At 30.1% G+C, this 23,308-nt stretch overlaps 1 pseudogene; it reads right to left on the reverse strand.

The window, feature by feature from the left end:
* Positions 1–8,578: 8,578 nt before the first annotated feature.
* On the reverse strand, positions 8,579–22,960 carry LOC128042954 (F-box/kelch-repeat protein At5g60570-like; annotated as a pseudogene).
* Positions 22,961–23,308: the final 348 nt, after the last annotated feature.

The following is a 23,308-nucleotide window of genomic DNA, read 5'->3' on the forward strand; positions in this document are numbered from 1 at the left end:
TTGAACCGAGCACTAATAATACTGAACCGGGATGGGATAAGATAGGGATATCCTTGGATATAGCTTATATCGATTTTGAAGAACCAAATCTTCACATGATTTTGAAGAACCAAATTAATATTATCTCTTTTACAATTATATAAGAAATTAGTTAATATATAAATTAGAAAACACTAGTTAATCTAAACCCTAAACCATAAACCTAAACCCTAAAACCATAAGCCCTTAACATGCACATAACCTCTAAACCTTAAACCCTAGCCTTTAAACCATAAACCATAACCCCTAAACCCATAATCTATAAACCTTAAAATGGTAACACCTAAACCTTAAACTCTAAACCATATACCCTAAACCAAAAACCCTAAACTATAGTGATAATTAATTCAATATTTTAAAATTAGTAATATCTCTTTTACGATTATATAAGAAATTATTTAATATATAAATTAAAAAAATCAGTAATGTATCCAAAAAACTTTAAAATTATTTTAAATAATAGTATTTTAATTTTTCCATTTTTAACAAATATTTTAAATTATTTTAAATCCTTGAGCATTAGCGGCGCTTTCCTAAAAACCCAGCTAAATCCCCGAAAGCTCAGAAAACGGTGTCGTTGGGCTTAGGTTTTTTGCGGCGCTTTCTCAAAAACGCCGCTAAAGCCCTAATCATTGGCGGCGCTTCCTTATAAACGCCACTAAATCGCCAAAAGCTCACAAAACGACGTAGTTTTGGCTTAGGTTTTTTGCAGCGCTTTCTCAAAATCGCCGCTAAATCCCTGAAAGCTCACAAAATGGCATACTTTTGGCTTAGGTTTTTTGCGGTGCTTTCTCTAAAACGCCGCTAAACCCTGAGCATTAGCGGCGCTTCCTTAAAAACGCCGCTAAATCCCTGAAAGCTCACAAAACAGTGTCGTTTTGGCTTAGGTTTTTTTACGGCGCTTTCTCAAAAACTCTAAATCCCCGAAAGCTCACAAAATGGCATCTTTTTGGCTTAGGTTTTTTGCGGCGCTTTCTCAAAAACGCCGCTAAAACCTTAAGCATTAGCGGCGCTTTTAAGAAAGCGTCGCTAAATCCCCGAAAGCTCACAAAACGATGTCGTTTTGGCTTAGGTTTTTGCGGCGCTTTCTCAAAAAAGCCGCTAAATCCCCGAAAGCTCACAAAACGGCGTCTTTTTGGGTTAGGTTTTTTGCGGCGCTTTCTCAAAAACGCCGCTAAAGCCCTGAGCATTAGCAGTGCTTTCTTAAAAACGCCGCTAAATCCCCGAAAACTCACAAAACGGTGTTGTTTTGGCTTAGGTTTTTTGCTGTGCTTTCTTAAAAACGCCGTTAAATCCCCGAAAACTCACAAAACAGCGTCGTTGGCTTAGGTTTTTTGCGGCGCTTTCTCAAAAACACCGCTAAATCCCCGAAAGCTCACAAAACGACGTCGTTGGGCTTAGGTTTTTTGCGACGCTTTTTAAAAGATGCCACTAATGCTTATTGTTAGTGGCGTTTTCCAGAAAGCGCCACTAATGCTTGATCTTTAGAGGCGTTTTTTATCCAAACACCGCTAAAAGCCTGTTTTGGTGTAGCGATAGTTTTTAGAACCCAACATTTTCAAAGATTATACTAAGATCTTGTTATTCTGATGTTGTAAATTTCTCGAAAAAGAAATTAGTTATATTCGAATAATACAAGAAGAATTAATTAAAGTTGGATAATAATGGTTGATAACTTTGGGTAAGGAGTATTTTGGGAATTGAAAGAGATTATGGGGACCTAAAGTGCATTTTCACCATTGAGTTAAAAAGACTTGGTGGCAATTAAGCTACTTAGTGTGTGTTAAATGCCATTAAAAGGTGTAAATGATTGTGTCTAGGTGTCAGAGTGTGTAATAATTAAAAGAATTTTGGTGATAGGTGGCAAATGACAGTGATGATGCCAATAAATCCCACCATAGCATGCTAATTAGGCTGGAGGAGGGGAGTGAGGCTGCCAACATTTTGCTTCGTTTTGGTACAAAGAGAGAATGGAAAATTCTACCTTCAATAAATAGGACTAAATTGCAATTTAACCCTACCATTGGGTAGGCAAAAGAATTGGTGTTAGTGGTGAGTCTCATTAATCAAATAAGGCTTGATGACACCTTGAAAACTAGGTCTCAAAAGTAAGGGAAATTAAGAGAATAGTGAAGCTAGGTGGTAAAGATTTGGAAGCCAAGCAACCCCACAAATCAAGGCACTTACGGCTGAATGAAGGAGAGATTGATGCTGAAGCAATCAGCTGACGTTTGACAAAAAGAGAAGGTGAAAAACTAAGGAAAAAATTAGAGAATTTGTAGCTATTCATGGAGGAGGAAAAAAGATATATTTTCATCAATTCTAACCTGTGTTGTAATGAATCCACCATACAGTTGAATTAGTATAGTTCATAATTGAAGGAAAGTGTACAAGTGAGGAGATTGGTGGTGGTAAAAGCCAAAAATTCATACCCAAATTATTAAGGAAGATAGTTAATTAAGTCTGAATTGATTAAGTTTTACTTCTAATACTAAATTCTATGTTACTTAGGATTGGTGAATAAGTATGATTATGTGTGTAATTGTGTATATGTACATATATTGAGAAAAGGGAATTATAATGAAATCTAAATGACATTGGGATATGACAAGAAGAATAAGTGGAAAGTGTTAGAAAATTATGAATATGTCCATTTACTCTTTACTAATATTACGTTCTTGAAGAACTGGATTGAATTAATTCTTAATTGTGTTACCTAATCAAAAGGGAAGAAATTGGCACTTTAAAACATGTGATACTCCAATTGGGTACGTGCTTATTGGATTTTGCTCATCTTAAACATGTGTAATTATGTTCAAAATATAAATTTTAAAGGTAAGTTAAAAATGCCAACTTAAATATTAATGACATAAAAATTGATGTTAGAGTTAAGATTTATTAGGAATATAGTTTCATAATTCGGTATAATAGTTTTATATTTTAGATTAATACATTTTATGTAATTTTAGGTTTATACTAGTTTTTCGGTCCGTACGATGTATAGTTGATTGTGTATATTTATCAAAATATGTTATATTTATTTTTTAAGGTTATTGTATAAAAATGTGGAGTGTGCCTCCCATTTATTGGACGGTTTGTAGGCAGGCACTTATTGAAGATAGATGCAACCAATTACAAAGAAAGGGCGACGTCATGGCAAGGAGACTCATGACACCGCAACCATTTCTCCAATTAAGTAGTCGCGTTTTGACAGCTTAGCAGGACTCCTCCCAATTGAACTCTAATTATACTAGAGATATTTTAGTATGATTAGAACTTAAACTTAGTGTATATAAAGGGGTCATTGTATATCTATTTTTGATAGACCAATTAAGAGGTGACAAGATGTAGTCGCAAGATGAGTTTTAGAGAGAGTTTCGTGATAGCTATAGAAAGAACTTTGTACCCGGGTTAGAGCTTTGCATTCGAGATTTGGGTCTTGTACATGTAATACATTTAGGTTTATTTTCTTCATATTGTACTATCGTTTGTTTACTCATCTAGTAAAAAGTTGAAGCCTTCTTTGCCCGTAGTTTTTATCCTCTTACCTAAGAGTTTTTCACGTAAATTTGTATGCCCAATTTTCTCTATTCCTTCTTTCTCATTGTTTATACGGGTTGATCCCAAACAAAAAAAAATTAAACATTTGATTATTAGAGTCATTTTGAGAATGAAAATGTATGAGTAGAAGTTTAATTTTAAAAGGAAAAAAACTATTAATGTATCAAATCATAAATTTTTTATTAATAATTTATCAAAAAATAAATTTAAATAATTTTAATATAATGTATTGTTTATAGCATATATAGAAAGTAATATGGTAAGTTTTAATAACATTAAATGAATATTTAATATCTTTAAAAAATATTTAATATAAATTTGTAAGTAAACAATTAAAACACACTTATAAAAAATAAAAGCAACTAATATAATAATTTATAAGGAAAAATTCTTAATTTTAATGAATGTACAAATAGTAGGCTAATTATGAAATATCAAAAGCGAAATAACTTAAAGAATATAAACGTAAAAGGATTTATGTTACAAATATCTCTTTTCTATTTCCTGTAAATACAAAAATTTATAAGTTAGAATTACCAAAATACTCGACTATAATGTAGATAAAAATTAGGGTTACAGAATACCTTAAATATAGCTTGAATTCTTCTTTTTCTTGGATATAAATAATGTAAAAGAAGTTAGAAAATTATAAATCGGTAAGTGGCATAAAATTTGAATACAAAGTTGTGTCAAAATAAATTACATAATATAAAACTTGGGATTAAAAATATCTTAAACTACTAATAACCTGAATTCATCATCTATTTTGTGTTCATTCACTGTGAATGAACAGTATTTTTAGGCATTTGAATAATTTTCTTTTCTAATTCTTCCTTAATTGTCATTAGTCGAATTTTCCTTAAATACCATTAATTAATTTAAGTACAAATTTTCCTTAATTGTTGTTAGTGCAATTTTTACATAATTGCTATAAACTTATTAAAATGAACAAAGACATGGAACTTTTTTTTTGATTACCATTATTAATGTGTATAACATTATGATAGCCATTCTATATAGCTTTCTGCATTAAAATGAATATATTTTTAAGAAATATGATAATAATTATGAATTTTAAGTAAATGAGAAAGAAGTAATTTAAACCTTATGTTGATAACTATTAAAATTTTGCTTTGCATTACTTATATTGTCACGTGTGTCTATATATATATATATATTATTGAATAGTAAGGGCGGCACTGCTACAGGGTGTTCAGCAAAGCAAAGCCCCCTAAAATCTTAAATTTTAGCTTATTTACTATTTATAAATCTTAAATTAATATATCATAAAATTATATTTTTTAAATGATAAAAATTTGATTTAATATTTTAAAATTGATAAAAATATAAACTATTAAAATGATGAAATTATATTTTTACTATAATAAAATATATAATTTAATTATGTTCCAAAATTAGTTTTTAACTTCGTCCATGTTGAGTATGATTCAAGTTTTTCCTACATATTTCCAAATATACATTTACATGCGTCTGCCCTTTTTTTAATGTTTTAAAGTATTACAAATATTGAGATTATGTATTGTAGTAATAATATGTTATAAAAATTTAGTATTATTTTAGAAAATAATTTTTAATAGTTGTATGCAGTCAACATCATCGATGTTTGTAAGTTTAATTTAAACTCGAAATTTAGAGTAAAAGGATAATTAGTAACCTTTTCTCTATTCTAATTTATTTAAATATGATTCGGGATATAATAATTATTGTATGGTTTAAATGTTGTACCAATTAGAAGATGAAATAATGTTCATCAATTGGTAATATGGTTTAAATAGTATTTGTGTTAAAATAGACAGATAAAATGGTATATTTTATAAAATGTTTTTAATACTTTAACTTATATAAAATTTGTTAGACAATTAAATTGATGTAGTACATGGAGTAATTAAAGAACATGTGAAATAATAATGTAGCAAAAAGTTGATAAGAAAATAGGAAAAAAAAGCGAACACGAAATGTTTAGACATATTGAAAAAATAGTAATGTAGATTTTTTTATTTAAACGATAAGATTGTTATTAAATAAAAAACATAAATGAAAAGTAAATTCTAATAATTAATGTTTAAAAAAGCAAATTTTTATCAAATTATTCTTAGTTTCCTTAATCAGTTGTAAAATAGATATTCATCTTTTGTAACTCTTGTAACCCCTAAAATTTATAGGGTACTTTAATTATATTTATTAGAGTTTTGTAGCCTATGGTAATTCAGACCCTATAAATAGAGGACATGTATAGATTTTTAGATATCCAAAAGTGAAAGTTGAATAATCCTTTCATTTTTCTATTCTTCACTCTTGTTCATTATGTATTTCTTTTTATTTTATAATACGTTATCGACATGATTTTATTCAAGAGTAATAAGTTCTTAGTTTGTGTCAAAATTTTGTTGGACTCCAAGCATTGAAATTTATTTTTTTGGATAAAAAAATCGTGAGGGCCTGCTTGAGATTTGCTTGGGGATGATCACATTTTCTTTACTACAAAGAATACTCATAGTCTCTACTTCTCATCCACAATTACTTAAGTAAGTTTAATCATTTTTTTTTCAAAATTTGATTTGGTTTCTATTAAGAAGTTAAATTTATATAATCCTCTATTTGTATCTATATGAATTTATCAATCCCTTCTCGAGTTTAATTGTTGAGCTTTCTACGTGGAGATTTATGTTTTTTTTTTGTTATTTTGTAGAATTGATTGGTTTAGTTTTAGTTTTAATTTTGATTAAAATATATAATTGTTCTTATATCTTCTTATCTATTGTAAATGTGTATTATATGCAGTGGTTAGTTTGGAGTTCAATTCTATACATACTTGAGAACTGTATAGATATTAATCATATAATTTTTTTACTACTGACCTCACTAAAAAACATGTAAAAGATTCTTTAAAATTATGGATTATTTAAAAAAATTATGATAATGAAAAAAATTATCATTAGATATGCTTCATTCCCTAAAGTGAATGTAGCATTATATAATCAATCTTAAAAGGACAAAATTATAACCATGGTTATGAACATGGTTTTGATAGGCTAGTATGGGTATATTAATCACTATAACTACATTGATTATAATAATTTTTTTCTCTCCTATAAAGTGGAATGATAAATTTAAATGTGAGAATCACTAGAGTTTTCCAAATAGCCTTTCAAAGAAAACAAAAATATTTATGTGATACTCAAATATTATTTAACACATTTGATTTATTACTTTTGATCATTGATATCAATTTGAATATTTGAAAATTTTGACATATTCTTTGAAGCGAATATTGCACGTAATTTTATAGAAATTATATTTCTTTTGTTGAGTTAATGACATTGTGAACCTCTTATTGGTTTAGAAATTTTAGAAGTAAATGTCATAGTGGATACAAAATAAAAGGAATGGCGATGAAATTATCAATTGTCACCATTTATATTAACATTTTAATTCGCTAGTTGTGAAAATAATAAGGCTAAAAAATGATGATTCTAATAAACATTATGATAAATATGAATGAATCATATACATGCTTGTAGCATGTTTAAAACATTAAATTTTGGAAAGTCTTATAAAAAAGATACTCCATAATGCATGATAGTAAAATTTGAATTTAAATTATGCTATAAGAGGTAGAGGTTAGAAAATTTTAATTTTAAACCTCTATAGTTGCAACTTTAATATCTTATTATGACCTTATAATATTTTGTATTTTATTGTGTTATGGTATATCAAATATTTTCTAATCGCATGTTTGTTAAAGTGACTGAGTAGTAACATGAATTTATTATTTGTTGTGTTTAACATATATTTTATTTATGCTTATCATTTATACAAATATAAATTTTCTTTTATATGAATAAATAAAGTTTTTAAGGATCGGAAATTTTATCATCCATGTTGAAAAGAATTGAAAAATTACATATTATTTAAAATAAGTTACGATTCATTTATGTATTACATCGATTGCAAAATCTCTTGAAGAGTTAATGTTGCAGCTCGTTATGATGCAAAATATTGTAGAACATAATATTATTATTTTAGATCAAGAAGATATATATATTGAATGAAATCATTATGTGTTTTACATTAAAATCATGTACAAAAATGACATAAGATACTCATGTAGTTGTATTATAAATATTCCTTGAAGGAATACATTATATTTATATGATTGACACATCAGATAGTGACAAAACATTCACTAGTGTTGGCATAATTGATTAGACCATCTTGGATCATATATGATGTGAAAATGAATTTAGAATTCATATGGACATTCATTAAAGAACCAAAACTTCTTTAATTTAAAAGAATTCTCATGTGTTGCTTGTTCTCAATGAAAATTTATTATTAGAAACTCACTAGCTAAAGTTGAGATTTAGGGTCCGTTTGATTGCCAAGAAAATGTTTTCCGTAAAATGATTTTTGAAAATGTTTTACTTTTCGTAAAATGATTTACTAGAAAATATTTTCGGTGTTTGATTGAATTTGTGTAAAATATTTTCTGCATTTTGGCGATTTCAAAATATTTTTCGAAAAGTTGTTTTACATATATTAATATATATTAATAATTTTTATATTTTAAATTTTTTTACATATATTGCAATGACTTATTTATAAATAAATAAATCAATTAAATATATAATAATACTCAATTATTAAAATCTAAAAGCATTGCAAACTACTTCGAAATTTACTAATTAGTAGTGAATCAATTGTAGTGATCTCCGATGAAATTAAGCTTAGCATAAAAGCAACTACAAGAAATGAATTCAATGCCAATGTACAAGATAAATGGAACCAGTCATTACTTGGTATGAGGTTAATGCTTGCAATAGAGGGATCAACACAATCAGTTGGTAACTTTAAGAAATTGATTCGAGGTCAATTATTCTTCCGAATCATAAAATGGTAAAAAGAACAAGAAAATTAATGATACTTGAGACAATAAAATTATAATGATAGAGGATCGTTGATCTTGGTCTTCCAGGATGTCGATGTTTGCACCAAAGATGTGGCAACTCTCATTAACAGCCCATTAGCGCACAATAATACACAAAAGCACCTGCCCGTGCCTTGATAGCAAGCACATTCCACTCTTGTCCATCCCTATTTCCCTCCTCTGGATTCCAAGAATGCGAACAATTACTCCATCATCATGCCCTCCATGACCTCCACTCCTATTACTAGTAAACTGCTTCCGCATGCTTTAAATGCCACTTCAACCTTAGGAAGAGTCCGCCTCACAGGAGTCTCTTCACAACACTCCATGAGTTATTAACCTTATCATATTTCTTAACTTCATTAGTTGCTTGATCAACAGAGTAAAGCGATTATTTACAACAAAGAACTAAAGGAGGTGAACGATAGCGTGATGAAACGTGCACTGCATCGCGACCGTGGTACATATTTTCTATCCTCCTCCATTACCTTGTCTCAATATTGTACTCTTTACCACAAGTCAAACAATCAGATGACTTGACATGCCCCAAATCACATAAAACTTCCCATCCATAAAAATCCCGAACATAGTTTACGCGGAAGTTCATGTCGGGCAATGTTTGCCAAGTACCTACTTGAATTGTAGAGTTCAAGAGATTGTAGGACATTGCCATTCTTATCACTTCCCCAAGAACAATGGCTATCTCCCCAAGGTCGCTAGAACCAAATGCATAACGAGGCAAATTCATTAGGGGCATTTAGAGCAATTGTGGGTAACCAAACTCCATGAAAATGTTATAAATTCAGCAGACTCATGATTCTAGTAAACTAACTTGGTGTTATATTGAAAGTCTAACTAGTAGGATAATGGTACATTCTCATTTAATGCTGAATGAATAATCATCATCATTTGGTGCTATCTGTCCCCATCTCTCTTTCATTCAAACATATAAGTAGCTCACTTATTTTGATCCATTAATGAAATAAGCCTTGAAAAAGAAATCAAATATCAAGAGGGGCAGGGAGCTTACAAAAGGCGATCAGAAACTTTCCATAGCCTTTCCTTTGATACGGAGGAAGGGTAAGGATACATGCCAAATTATATGATTCCTCTTAATGCTTTTCCTGCATGATCGACACAAACTACTAACTAAGATATTTGTTTGTGTTAGGAAGTACGATCTAAAACACAAGTAAGAATGAAATGACAAAAATGATCAAGAATTCAGAAAATTTTAGCAGACATGCTATGAAATGAATAAGCAACTGAAAGCCCCAAATACACGCATATAAACAATAAATTCTACTACTTGAAAGCTCATAATTTGAGGCTACAAAGGCAAGAATTGTTGTATCCACTCCATGCCACATTACTAAATTCCAATTACAAAATATCAGAATGACCACAAACATATAGACACTAGTTGTAAACCTCCACTGCATCAAGTAACAAAAACGCACTAAATGTTACCTTAGAAAAGTATCCAACCATATGGCAACCTCGATGATCACATTCACATAAAACATAAAACAGAAACAGATCAACATCATAATAAAGGGTCTTGTGGTCAAGGAATAACTTCGCCAAATAACAAAGATTCTGCCCATAAACTTTATTTTGGAATAAATCACAGCCCTTCCCTAATAAGTACAAAAATAAACAGCCTTTTCCCCACATCAATTTTTTCAAGAATAGTTTTACAACATCTTCAGCAGTTTTTCAAGAACCAAAATGATGGCATACCTTAAGCAGTTTTTCAAGAACAAGAAGAAATGAAAATGATAAAGAAGATAAAGAAGATGTCATACCTTAAGCCAAGACCCTGCGAAGAGGGAGATTTGAGCGAAACGAAACAGCAGCGTGTAATTTTCCTGAGATGAGAAGATATGAGACGGACACAGCTAAGGAAAAATGGAAGATATTATAAAAGATGAAGAAAGGAAGAAGTAGAAGGAGGAAAGTTACTTGGATGAAGAAGGAGAAGGGATGAAGAACGGAAGGAAGACGGAGAAACTAACCTGGTGAGAGTTGGAAAATGTCTTACAGAAATAAAATCGGTAAGACATTTTCCGTATACTCATGCTCATTTTACCCGTGTTTTGGAGAATGTTTTCCTTCAGGAATTCATTTTCCAGCAAACAAACACCGGAAAATAAGGAAAATATTTTCCGGAAAACATTTTCACCCAATCAAACGGACCCTAAATATAATATTATATATTACCCAAAATCCTTCCCTAAGTTTCAAACTTGTCTACTTAAGCAGTCTTGACCATTAATCGACATGCGATTCGGAGCAAAAGATACAGACATTTAAGTTATTTATTTACTTCTATAAAAAATGGTTATATATTTACATTACGAAAGTGCATTCAAACTTGGACGACTGCAGTTTTTTCCTGTTATTGTTTTTCCATCAAAACGATTTTCATTTATTATTGACTAAATTAGACTAAATATTTAGTCAGCCTACCGAGATTGAAATGTGGGCTTCCTTTCATAAATTTAAGAATTTTATTTTAAAAATACAAATGATTGCATTAGGTATAAAATATTTTAAATTAAAATGATTGTATTAGGAATAAATTTTTAAATTAAAATGATTGCATTAGGTATAAAATATTTTAAATTAAAAATTGTATTAGGTATAAAATAATTTAAATCAATTTATAATTATGATATTTTATTATGTTTAAATATATGATTTATATTACAAGTAAGATTGTGTGACTAAAAAAATAGGAATGTGTTACATTAATCATAAATAACACCATTTATTAAAATTTGTTACCGTATAACTAATTTCATGTTAAAACATATAAGTTTGAAACTATATATATTTATAATTTTCAAAGAAAATAATAATAATAATAATAATAATAATAATAATAATAATAATAATAATAATAATAATAATAGCTAAGATACTTTAGTATAATAAACTTAAATAATTAATTAACTTTTTAGGTCCACAAAATTATTATTTTAGAAATTTTTAAAATTTGAACTTTATTTATATATTGTTTTAGATTTTTTCAAATTTTATAATTTTTAAAATATAATTTTTTAAAAATTTATAAATATTTTAATTTTAATTTTAATTTTAATTTTTATTTTGAAAATTATCTATTTTTGTAATTTTTATTGAGAGAGACCAATTTACTCATTTTTAAAATTGATAGGCACCAAAAGGGTATTTATACCAATATTTTATTCAAACTATTTGAGTTGTAAAATTCAATTTGACTAGAACTCAAACTCAAATTACTTATTCGAGCTCAATTCGATTAACTCTAAATTCAATTTTTTTAATTTTTCGGATCAAATCGAGTTTTACTCATCCCTAATTCCCATGGTAGAGCACATAATTTAAAACCATATATATTTGAAAACATTTTTAACACAAAATAATAAAAAATAATAAAAATAAGATACTTTAGTATGATAAACTTGTATCATTAATTAACTTATTTTTATCCCAAAAATATTTTTTAGAAAATTTTAAATTTACAACTTTCTTTATATATTCTTTAGAATTTTTCAAAAGAAATTATACATTTTTAAAAATATAAATTTTGGAATTGTTATAAATATTTTAAATTTTAAAATTATATTGAATTTTTAAAAACATTTTAAATTTTTTGTAATTTTTCGTGAAAGAGGAACTAATTTGCTAATTTTCAAAATTGGCATGGACTAAAAGGGTATTTACACCGATCTGTTATTCAAATTATTCGAGTTATTTAAATTGTAAAATTTAACTCAATTTGAAACTCGAATTACTTATTTAAGTAGACTCGAATAACTCAATTCTAGTTAGGGGTAGAGGTGATCATCGGTTGGGCTACCCAGCCCGGCCCGACAGCCTGCCCGAAAAATGGGAGGGTTCGGGTAAAAATATAGGCTCGAAATATGGGTTTGAGCAAAAAAATGAGACTCGTTTAGAAAACGGGTCGGGCCTCGGGTAAAACTTTTTTGGCCTGGGCTAATCTCGGCCCGGCCCGAATTATATATTAAATATATTTTTTATTTTTAATCAAATATATATATTAAATATATACTTTTTTGGTGTTGTAAAATTTAATATGGGCTAGGCCTAGTCGGGCTCGAGCTTAGCAATTTTCTTTTGGGCCGGGCTTGGATAAATTTTTTTGGCCCATCTTTTGGGTTGGGCCGCGCCTGGGCCTAGAAAACAGGCCTAAAATTTTGTCAGGCCCTACCAACCCGGTGCATGATCACCCCTAGTTAGGGGTATGACTTAAGGAGAAGTGAAGTCAAACAAAATAATTTTAAGGGCGAAATTAAATTGTCTATTTTTATGATAATTAAATTGTAATTTTACCTTTTTAATAACTTATATTTTTATAATTTTTAAAGAATTAAATCAAAATTTTATCGTTCAGGGACATTGTAATAGCCCATTTTTGCCTAGGCATAGCGAAATAAACAAAAAAATAAATAAATAAGCCCACATTACAGCAGGCCCATGTGGCCCAAACCCAAATACAAATTAATAACCCTAAGCCCAAATACAAACATAACCCCAGCCCAAAATTAACCCCATTCAGCAGAGAAGCAAACCCTAAAGCGCTACCAAGACGTTCGCCAACCACCTAGTCGCACGCTTTCAAGACACCGCCATTGCTCGCTTATCTCCCATTGCCGACCGACACACTGTAAAGTAGTGAACAACACGCAAGCAGAGAATACAACAAAAGAGAAGCAGCAAACAACAAACAACAAACAACAATCCAAAACACAAAACGATAAAAAAAAGAAGTTTAGGGATTTTAAAATCGGTTATATAAGCCGAATACGAGCACTGTAATTTTTTCTGGCAATTTTACGAACATTAGAAATCGAAAAAAAAGGTTGTTGTTTTCTTCATTGCTTAAGATTTATTTGTTTATTTTATCTATTATTTTATTTTTAGAAATCTGTTGTTTAAAAAAAACCATTAATAAACGAAATAAAAAGAAAAGGGAATGGCTCACTTGGTGGATTCCGCGACTGTCGCCGGAGGTCCCTTTCCATCACCGAAATCGGGTCGAGGAGGGCGTAGGGGATCCTTTCCCTTCGGCCCTTTGGATCAAGAAGGCTTGGCCTTCGAGCTATTTTTAAAAAACGGGGCCGAAAAGCCCACTTTTCCATCGCCGACCATTGGCTACGGCAGTGGTGCGGCAGATTCACCGATGGAGTCCATGGCGGCCAAGTGGAGTTGAAAGTATATGAGAGAGTTTCTTTTATTTTTTTCTTTTGAATGGCAGAAGGAGTTTTAAAAAAAAACTTTGCTTTTATAAGGGACGCAAAACGACGTCGTTTAGGGCCTGTTTCAGTGGCCCCAAAACGGCGTCGTATAGGGCCACCCGTGTACGACCTGACCCACTCCAGGGGGGATCTGCACGTTTTCGTTAAATGGGTTATTTACAACCCTAGTCCCTTCGCTTTTGCAACGCGTTGCAATTCGGCCATTTTTCCTTCTTTTCCTTTATTTTAATTTAGTTGCATAATTTTATTTTTGTTTCATTTTAGTCCCGCTCAAAGTGATGCGTTTTGGAGGGCGGGATATTTACTGTTTTGGTCCCCCTCCTTTTATGCGTGTCACAATTTAATCCTTTTCTTTATTTCCATTTTGATTTCGCCCTAAGATTCTCATTTATTTTAATTTAATCCTTTTCTATTGTTATTTTATTATTATTATTAAACTAATTAGGTTATTACTATTATTATTATTATTATTATTATAGGTATTATTATTGTATTAGTTTATATATCTATTTACCTTTTATATATATTATATTATTTTATTATGTACTATTATTTTAATTCTTTTATCATATATTGTATCTACTTTCTTAATGTATTAGTTTATGTTTTATACTAATTCAATATTGTCTATATATTTTCAATGATTTTATTTTATAATACATTTAAAAAAATATTTATCTATACTTCTATGCTTTAAAATCAATAATATTTTTATACAATACTATTTTATGTATATATATAAATTGTAACAAACTATTTTTATTCTACATACATATCTTTGATTTATATATATACATACTTATATTTTTATAATTTATATACATATCCATATATATCTATATACACTTCTTTATTTTCTCGAATATACATATACTTATATGTATTTTTCATCTTACAATTTTATATACATATATATACATATACATATATATATCTTTTACTTTTTATAATCTTATTCATTTTCTTTATTTATTTCTTTATTTACATTTCCATTATCATCTTGAAAGAATGTTTTAATTTTTTTGCTTATGTACTTGTTATTTTGTATAATTGATTCGTCCTTTTATTTATCCTTTTTTGGTTGTTGTTGTTGCTCGTATTATTTATGTGTACATCATCGTATTCATTTTTATTTTGTTACACATATTGACACCGTGTTTCATTTCGCTATTTTGTGTTAGATTAATTTTATTCAATGCATAAATTATGACTTTTGAATAAGCAAAATCTCGTGTTTAGATTCGAGAAGGTTGTACCCTAACTTGAGGTTTTGACTTTCACAATAAATCTAAATACATGAATCTTTTCAAACTCAAGTTTTAAACGATCTCGGGGATTAAGAAGAGATCGTGTCCTAACTTACTGGGCATGATCCCTTTTTTTGTCTCAAGTTTTAAGCGATCTCGGGAATGAAGAGAAGATCGTGTCCTAACTTACTGGCCATGATCCCTTTTTTAAATACAAGATAGTTAAATATCTTTTAAATAAGTAAATTTTTGGCATTCATCCGCGCATCGGGAATTCAAGACATTGTGTCCTAACTTACTAGATATACTTCTCTTTCTCGATCAACGTGAAATATGCCCTTTTCTCGAAAATTTTCAACATTTCAATAAAGGATCGTATTTTAAATCTTTTTAAAAATTTCAATCTTCGACACTAATACATTAATTAATCAACTAGGTACCAATTTTGGGCGTTACGAGGGTGCTAATCCTTCCTCATACGTAACCGACTCTTGAACCCATTTTTCTAAATTTCGTGGACCAAGATCGTTGTTTTAATAAAACCAAATTGTTTATTAAAACAACCGCTTTTCAAGGTGACCCGATCACACCTTATCAAAAAGGGTTGGTGGCGACTCTCATTTTCGTTTTCATTTTCAAAATACAAGTCGACCCTGTCTTGTCAAAAAAATTGTGTCAACAACTTGGCAACTCTGCTGGGGACAAAATAATAGTGTCAAGCCACAAGTTGATTAGTTCTTGTCATTTTGTCGAAAATTGATAATTTGGGTTGAATTTACGATCCTTGCATTGTATTTCATTTTTATGGTCTGCATTATTTTGATGTGTTTGCTTTATTGGTTCGAGTCTTTTAATCTCTGCATATTACATTGCATAATTGGTTGACTTTGCCTTTTTAAGTGGGAGTGAGAATCTATTTCCTTCGTGAGGTCTTCACCTCCGTATAGGATAGTGGATCGATTTTGAGATATATCCGTACCTATGTCTTCGTGAGATTTTCATCTCCGTGCAGTCATAGGGAAATGTATCCCCCTGAACTGAACTGAGTCCGTATGAGCCTATAATGGGTGAGGATCAAGGAATCTATCGGTTCAGGTACCTTTACTTTAGAATCGAACCGTATATAGTGAGCCCTAAGAGCCAACCTAGGTAGAACCACGCCAAACCTTAGTGGTCACCCGAATAGGTGCTTTTCTCGTTTCTTTCTTGCTTGCTTTTGCTTTGTACTAACCTGCTTTCTTTCGTTTTGGTTATGATTGCATTGCATTTTCATCATAAAAGAGGTGTTGATTCATGTTCAGTATCTAAATAGAGAGCTTGTCATAAGAAAATGAGTTTCTTAATAAAATGGAAGACAATGCGGTTGTTTGAGTATGGTCCGAGAAAACGTAATAAGGTAAAGGTGATAGTCTGATGAATAGATGCACGACTTTACTTCGTTGCCTGAGGATTCAAGCTGACAAAGATTATTTAAGAGCCGCTAGCATTCTAACTTTCTTAGAAAGGCTAATGAGCATCATGAGGATGAGTGAACAATGGGTCGCGGCTTGGATCAAGCAAAAAGGAAATAAAGAAGACACCCCTTTGAAGAGTTCGCAAGATTTGATCTTAACATATGGATTTGAGGAAAAGGATCGATGTCTTTACTTCGAGTATTAGGACAAGGTCGATATGTAAATATCCATTTTATGTAAAGAGATTTGTTTTCTAGAAAATTTGTTCTAATAGAATTGAATCAAGATCAACGGCTCTTTTTGCATTCATGCATCAACATTACATTTCATTGCATACAATAAATTTCCTAAAACCCAAAAGTACTTCGAGTTTAGAACTCTAGTACAGAGCGAGATGGATGATAAAGAATTGGAATTCTTTGAATATATCGATGGTTCAGAAGGTAAAGATGTTTGTGCCTTTGAAGAAAGAACTAAAAAACTATCGTGAATTTGTTTCTACATCCCTAGAGGCGTTCTAAACAACTAGACTGTAGAGGAGATTCTTGTGTTTTTAGGACCGATTCGAGTAATATTTAGAACACTCTTATTGTTGTAAGCTTGGGAGCAATAGAAAATCCTTTTGTGAAAAGGTACATGTCTACTATTTTTATTTCAACGAAATGCATCTTTGTGTCTTGTTTTGGAAAACATTTTTTGTTCCTTCCATTTCATTCATCTGATACCACACAAATAATTCCCTTTGATTCATTGGTTCTTTGAGTCTTCTTTCGTTCCTTTAACAGGTCTCTAGATATCAATGATATGAGCGACACTGCTATTGACTCAGAATCTTCTTTTGAGCAAGATATGTGTCCAGAGGAACCTCAAGACTTTGAAGATGAACAAGACTGTGGTTTATCTCCTGATTTGTTAAGGATGGTAGAACAAGTCGAGAAACAGATCCTACCTTACAAAGAATCAAGGGAAGTCATGGTCTTTCTCTATGTGGGGCACGAAGGTCATTGAGCTGATCTCGCCAAAAGCTTCTAGCGATTATCGAGTCATCTTTGTGGTCATCGATTACTTCACTAAGTGGGTGGAAGCTGCTTTATATGCTAATGTCACAAAGTCGACAGTCAGCAAATTCTAGAAAAAGAAAAATCATATGTCGGTATGGAATGCCAAAAAAGGATCATATCTGACAAAGCACCAAATTTGAACAACAGCACGATATCAGAAGTTTGCAGTCTGTTCAAGATTAACACCATGTCACCCCAAAATGAATGGCACAGTGGAGGCAAAAAAAAAAAGAAACAAAACAAAAAAATAAAAAACCCTCTACCAGGACAACTCATTTCTCATTAGTATATGGAATCGAGGCGTTTACCCATCAAAGTTGATATTCCTACCCTTGAGTCTTGTCGAGTGAAGTTGGATGAAGCGAGAATGGATCCAAGCCCGATATGATCGATTAAATTTGATTGAAGAGAAAAGGTTGAAAGCTATCCGTCATGGTCAAATGTACCAAAAGCGAATGGTACGAGCTCATCAAAAAAAGGTTCACCGAGAGAATTCCATAAGGGGGACCTGATATCGAAAAAAATCCTTCCCATACAAAAGGACTTTAGAAGAAAGTGGATGCCAAAGTGGAAAGAACCTTATGTGGAAGGCCTTATCTGAAAAAGCATCGATATTGACCAAGATGGATGGCAAGAACCTGCCTAATCTTGAGAATTCTGATTCAAGCAATAAATACTTCACTTGAAAAAAAGAAAAGAAAAATAAAAGAAAAGAAGAGCGAAAAAGAAAAGGAGAGGCCAAGGTGAAAACCCGCAAGGGTGTCTTGAGACCAAAAGGGTTTTGAATTGAAAACCTGTATGGGCAATTCAAATTTTGATCAAATGTAGGGTATGTGGTAGTCTTGTCCTCTCCGAATTAATAAGAAGGAGAGAGGCTACATCTTGGGGCATCAACAAAGTCTTCTAGGACTTTTAAACACATATCAAGTTCAAAAGGGCCCCAAGATGTTTAGGCGGAGAAGCTCATCTTTGATGTTATAAAAATTTAGTATTATTTTAGAAAATAATTTTTAATAGTTGTATGCAGTCAACATCATCGATGTTTGTAAGTTTAATTTAAACTCAAATTTAGAGTAAAAGGATAATTAGTAACCTTTTCTCTATTCTAATTTATTTAAATATGATTCGGGATATAATAATTATTGTATGGTTTAAATGTTGTACCAATTAGAAGATGAAATAATGTTCATCAATTGGTAATATGGTTTAAATAGTATTTGTGTTAAAATAGACAGATAAAATGGTATATTTTATAAAATGTTTTTAATACTTTAACTTATATAAAATTTGTTAGACAATTAAATTGATGTAGTACATGGAGTAATTAAAGAACATGTGAAATAATAATGTAGCAAAAGTTGATAAGAAAATAGGAAAAAAAAGCGAACACGAAATGTTTAGACATATTGAAAAAATAGTAATGTAGATTTTTTTATTTAAACGATAAGATTGTTATTAAATAAAAAACATAAATGAAAAGTAAATTCTAATAATTAATGTTTAAAAAAGCAAATTTTTATCAAATTATTCTTAGTTTCCTTAATCAGTTGTAAAATAGATATTCATCTTTTGTAACTCTTGTAACCCCTAAAAATTTATAGGGTACTTTAATTATATTTATTAGAGTTTTGTAGCCTATGGTAATTCAGACCCTATAAATAGAGGACATGTATAGATTTTTAGATATCCAAAAGTGAAAGTTGAATAATCCTTTCATTTTTCTATTCTTCACTCTTGTTCATTATGTATTTCTTTTATTTTATAATACGTTATCGACATGATTTTATTCAAGAGTAATAAGTTCTTAGTTTGTGTCAAAATTTTGTTGGACTCCAAGCATTGAAATTTATTTTTTTGGATAAAAAAATCGTGAGGGCCTGCTTGAGATTTGCTTGGGGATGATCACATTTTCTTTACTACAAAGAATACTCATAGTCTCTACTTCTCATCCACAATTACTTAAGTAAGTTTAATCATTTTTTTCAAAATTTGATTTGGTTTCTATTAAGTTAAATTTATATAATCCTCTATTTGTATCTATATGAATTTATCAATCCCTTCTCGAGTTTAATTGTTGAGCTTTCTCGTGGAGATTTATGTTTTTTTTTGTTATTTTTGTAGAATTGATTGGTTTAGTTTTAGTTTTAATTTTGATTAAAATATATAATTGTTCTTATATCTTCTTATCTATTGTAAATGTGTATTATATGCAGTGGTTAGTTTGGAGTTCAATTCTATACATACTTGAGAACTGTATAGATATTAATCATATAATTTTTTTTACTACGACCTCACTAAAAAAACATGTAAAAGATTCTTTAAAATTATGGATTATTTAAAAAATTATGATAATGAAAAAAATTATCATTAGATATGCTTCATTCCTAAAGTGAATGTAGCATTATATAATCAATCTTAAAAGGACAAAATTATAACCATGGTTATGAACATGGTTTTGATAGGCTAGTATGGGTATATTAATCACTATAACTACATTGATTATAATAATTTTTTTCTCTCCTATAAAGTGGAATGATAAATTTAAATGTGAGAATCACTAGAGTTTTCCAAATAGCCTTTCAAAGAAAACAAAAATATTTATGTGATACTCAAATATTATTTAACACATTTGATTTATTACTTTTGATCATTGATATCAATTTGAATATTTGAAAATTTTGACATATTCTTTGAAGCGAATATTGCACGTAATTTTATAGAAATTATATTTCTTTTGTTGAGTTAATGACATTGTGAACCTCTTATTGGTTTAGAAATTTTTAGAAGTAAATGTCATAGTGGATACAAAATAAAAGGAATGGCGATGAAATTATCAATTGTCACCATTTATATTAACATTTTAATTTCGCTAGTTGTGAAAATAATAAGGCTAAAAAATGATGATTCTAATAAACATTATGATAAATATGAATGAATCATATACATGCTTGTAGCATGTTTAAAACATTAAATTTTGGAAAGTCTTATAAAAAAGATACTCCATAATGCATGATAGTAAAATTTGAATTTAAATTATGCTATAAGAGGTAGAGGTTAGAAAATTTTAATTTTAAACCTCTATAGTTGCAACTTTAATATCTTATTATGACCTTATAATATTTTGTATTTTATTGTGTTATGGTATATCAAATATTTTCTAATCGCATGTTTGTTAAAGTGACTGAGTAGTAACATGAATTTATTATTTGTGTGTTTAACATATATTTTATTTATGCTTATCATTTATACAAATATAAATTTTCTTTTATATGAATAAATAAAGTTTTTAAGGATCGGAAATTTTATCATCCATGTTGAAAAGAATTGAAAAATTACATATTATTTAAAATAAGTTACGCATTCATTTATGTATTACATCGATTGCAAAATCTCTTGAAGAGTTAATGTTGCACTCGTTATGATGCAAAATATTGTAGAACATAATATTATTATTTTAGATCAAGAAGATATATATATTGAATGAAATCATTATGTGTTTTACATTAAAATCATGTACAAAAATGACATAAGATACTCATGTAGTTGTATTATAAATATTCCTTGAAGGAATACATTATATTTATATGATTGACACATCAGATAGTGACAAAACATTCACTAGTGTTGGCATAATTGATTAGACCATCTTGGATCATATATGATGTGAAAATGAATTTAGAATTCATATGGACATTCATTAAAGAACCAAAAACTTCTTTAATTTAAAAGAATTCTCATGTGTTGCTTGTTCTCAATGAAAATTTATTATTAGAAACTCACTAGCTAAAGTTGAGATTTAGGGTCCGTTTGATTGCCAGTAAAATGTTTTCCGTAAAATGATTTTTGAAAAATGTTTTACTTTTCTGTAAAATGATTTACTAGAAAATATTTTCTGGTGTTTGATTGAATTTGTGTAAAATATTTTCTCATTTTGTGATTTCCGAAAATATTTTTCGGAAAAGTTGTTTTACATATATTAATATATATTAATAATTTTTATATTTTAAATTTTTTACATATATTGCAATGACTTATTTATAAATAAATAAATCAATTAAATATATAATAATACTCAATTATTAAAATCTAAAAGCATTGCAAACTACTTCTGAAATTTACTAATTAGTAGTGAATCAATTGTAGTGATCTCCTGATGAAATTAAGCTTAGCATAAAAGCAACTACAAGAAATGAATTCAATGCCAATGTACAAGATAAATGGAACCAGTCATTACTTGGTATGAGGTTAATGCTTGCAATAGAGGGATCAACACAATCGGTTGGTAACTTTAAGAAATTGATTCGAGGTCAATTATTCTTCCGAATCATAAAATGGTAAAAAGAACAAGAAATTAATGATACCAGACAATAAAATTATAACAGATAGAGGATCGTTGATCTTGGTCTTCCAGATGTCGATGTTTGCACCAAAGATGTGGCAACTCTCATTAATGACCCATTAGCGCACAATAATACACAAAAGCACTGCCGTGCCTTGATAGCAAGCACATTCCACTCTTGTCCATCCCTATTTCCTCCTCTGGATTCCAAGAATGCGAACAATTACTCCATCATCATGCCCTCCATGACCTCCACTCCTATTACTAGTAAACTGCTTCCGCATGCTTTAAATGCCATTTCAACCTTAGGAAGAGTCCGCCCTCACAGGAGTCTCTTCACAACACTCCATGAGTTATTAACCTTATCATATTTCTTAACTTCATTAGTTGCTTGATCAACAGAGTAAAGCTGATTATTTACACAAGAACTAAAGGAGGTGAACGCATAGCGGGATGAAACGCACTGCATCGCGACCGGGTACATATTTTCTATCCTCCTCCATTACCTTGTCTCAATATTGTACTCTTTACCACAAGTCAAACAATCAGATGACTTGACATGCCCCCAATCACATAAAACTTCCCATCCATAAAAATCCGAACATAGTTTACGCGGGAAGTTCATGTCGGCAATGTTTGCCAAGTACCTACTTCAGAATTGTAGAGTTCAGCAGATTGTAGGACATTGCCATTCTTATCACTTCCCCCAGCAACAATGGCTATCTCCCCAAGGCTGCTAGAACCAAACAGACAACGAGGCAAATTCATTAGGGGGCATTTAGAGCAATTGTGGGTAACCAAACTCCATGAAAATGTTATAAATTCGCAGCAGCTCATGATTCTAGTAAACTAACTTGGTGTTATATTGAAAGTCTAACTAGTAGGATAATGGTACATTCTCATTTAATGCTGAATGAATAATCATCATCATTTGGTGCTATCTGTCCCCATCTCTCTTTCATTCAAACATATAAGTAGCTCACTTATTTTGATCCATTAATGAAATAAGCCTTGAAAAAGAAATCAAATATCAAGAGGGGCAGGGAGCTTACAAAAGGCGATCAGAAACTTTCCATAGCCTTTCCTTTGATACGGAGGAAGGGTAAGGATACATGCCAAATTATATGATTCCTCTTAATGCTTTTCCTGCATGATCAGACACAAACTACTAACTAAGATATTTGTTTGTGTTAGGAAGTACAGTCTAAAACACAAGTAAGAATGAAATGACAAAAATGATCAAGAATTACGTAAAATTTTAGCAGACATGCTATGAAATGAATAAGCAATGAAAGCCCCAAATACACGCATATAAACAATAAATTCTACTACTTGAAAGCTCATAATTTGAGGCTACAAAGGCAAGAATTGTTGTATCCACTCCATGCCACA

The sequence above is a fragment of the Gossypium raimondii genome, chromosome 8, assembly GCF_025698545.1.
Source record: "Gossypium raimondii isolate GPD5lz chromosome 8, ASM2569854v1, whole genome shotgun sequence".
In the NCBI taxonomy this organism is placed as follows: Eukaryota; Viridiplantae; Streptophyta; class Magnoliopsida; order Malvales; family Malvaceae; genus Gossypium; species Gossypium raimondii.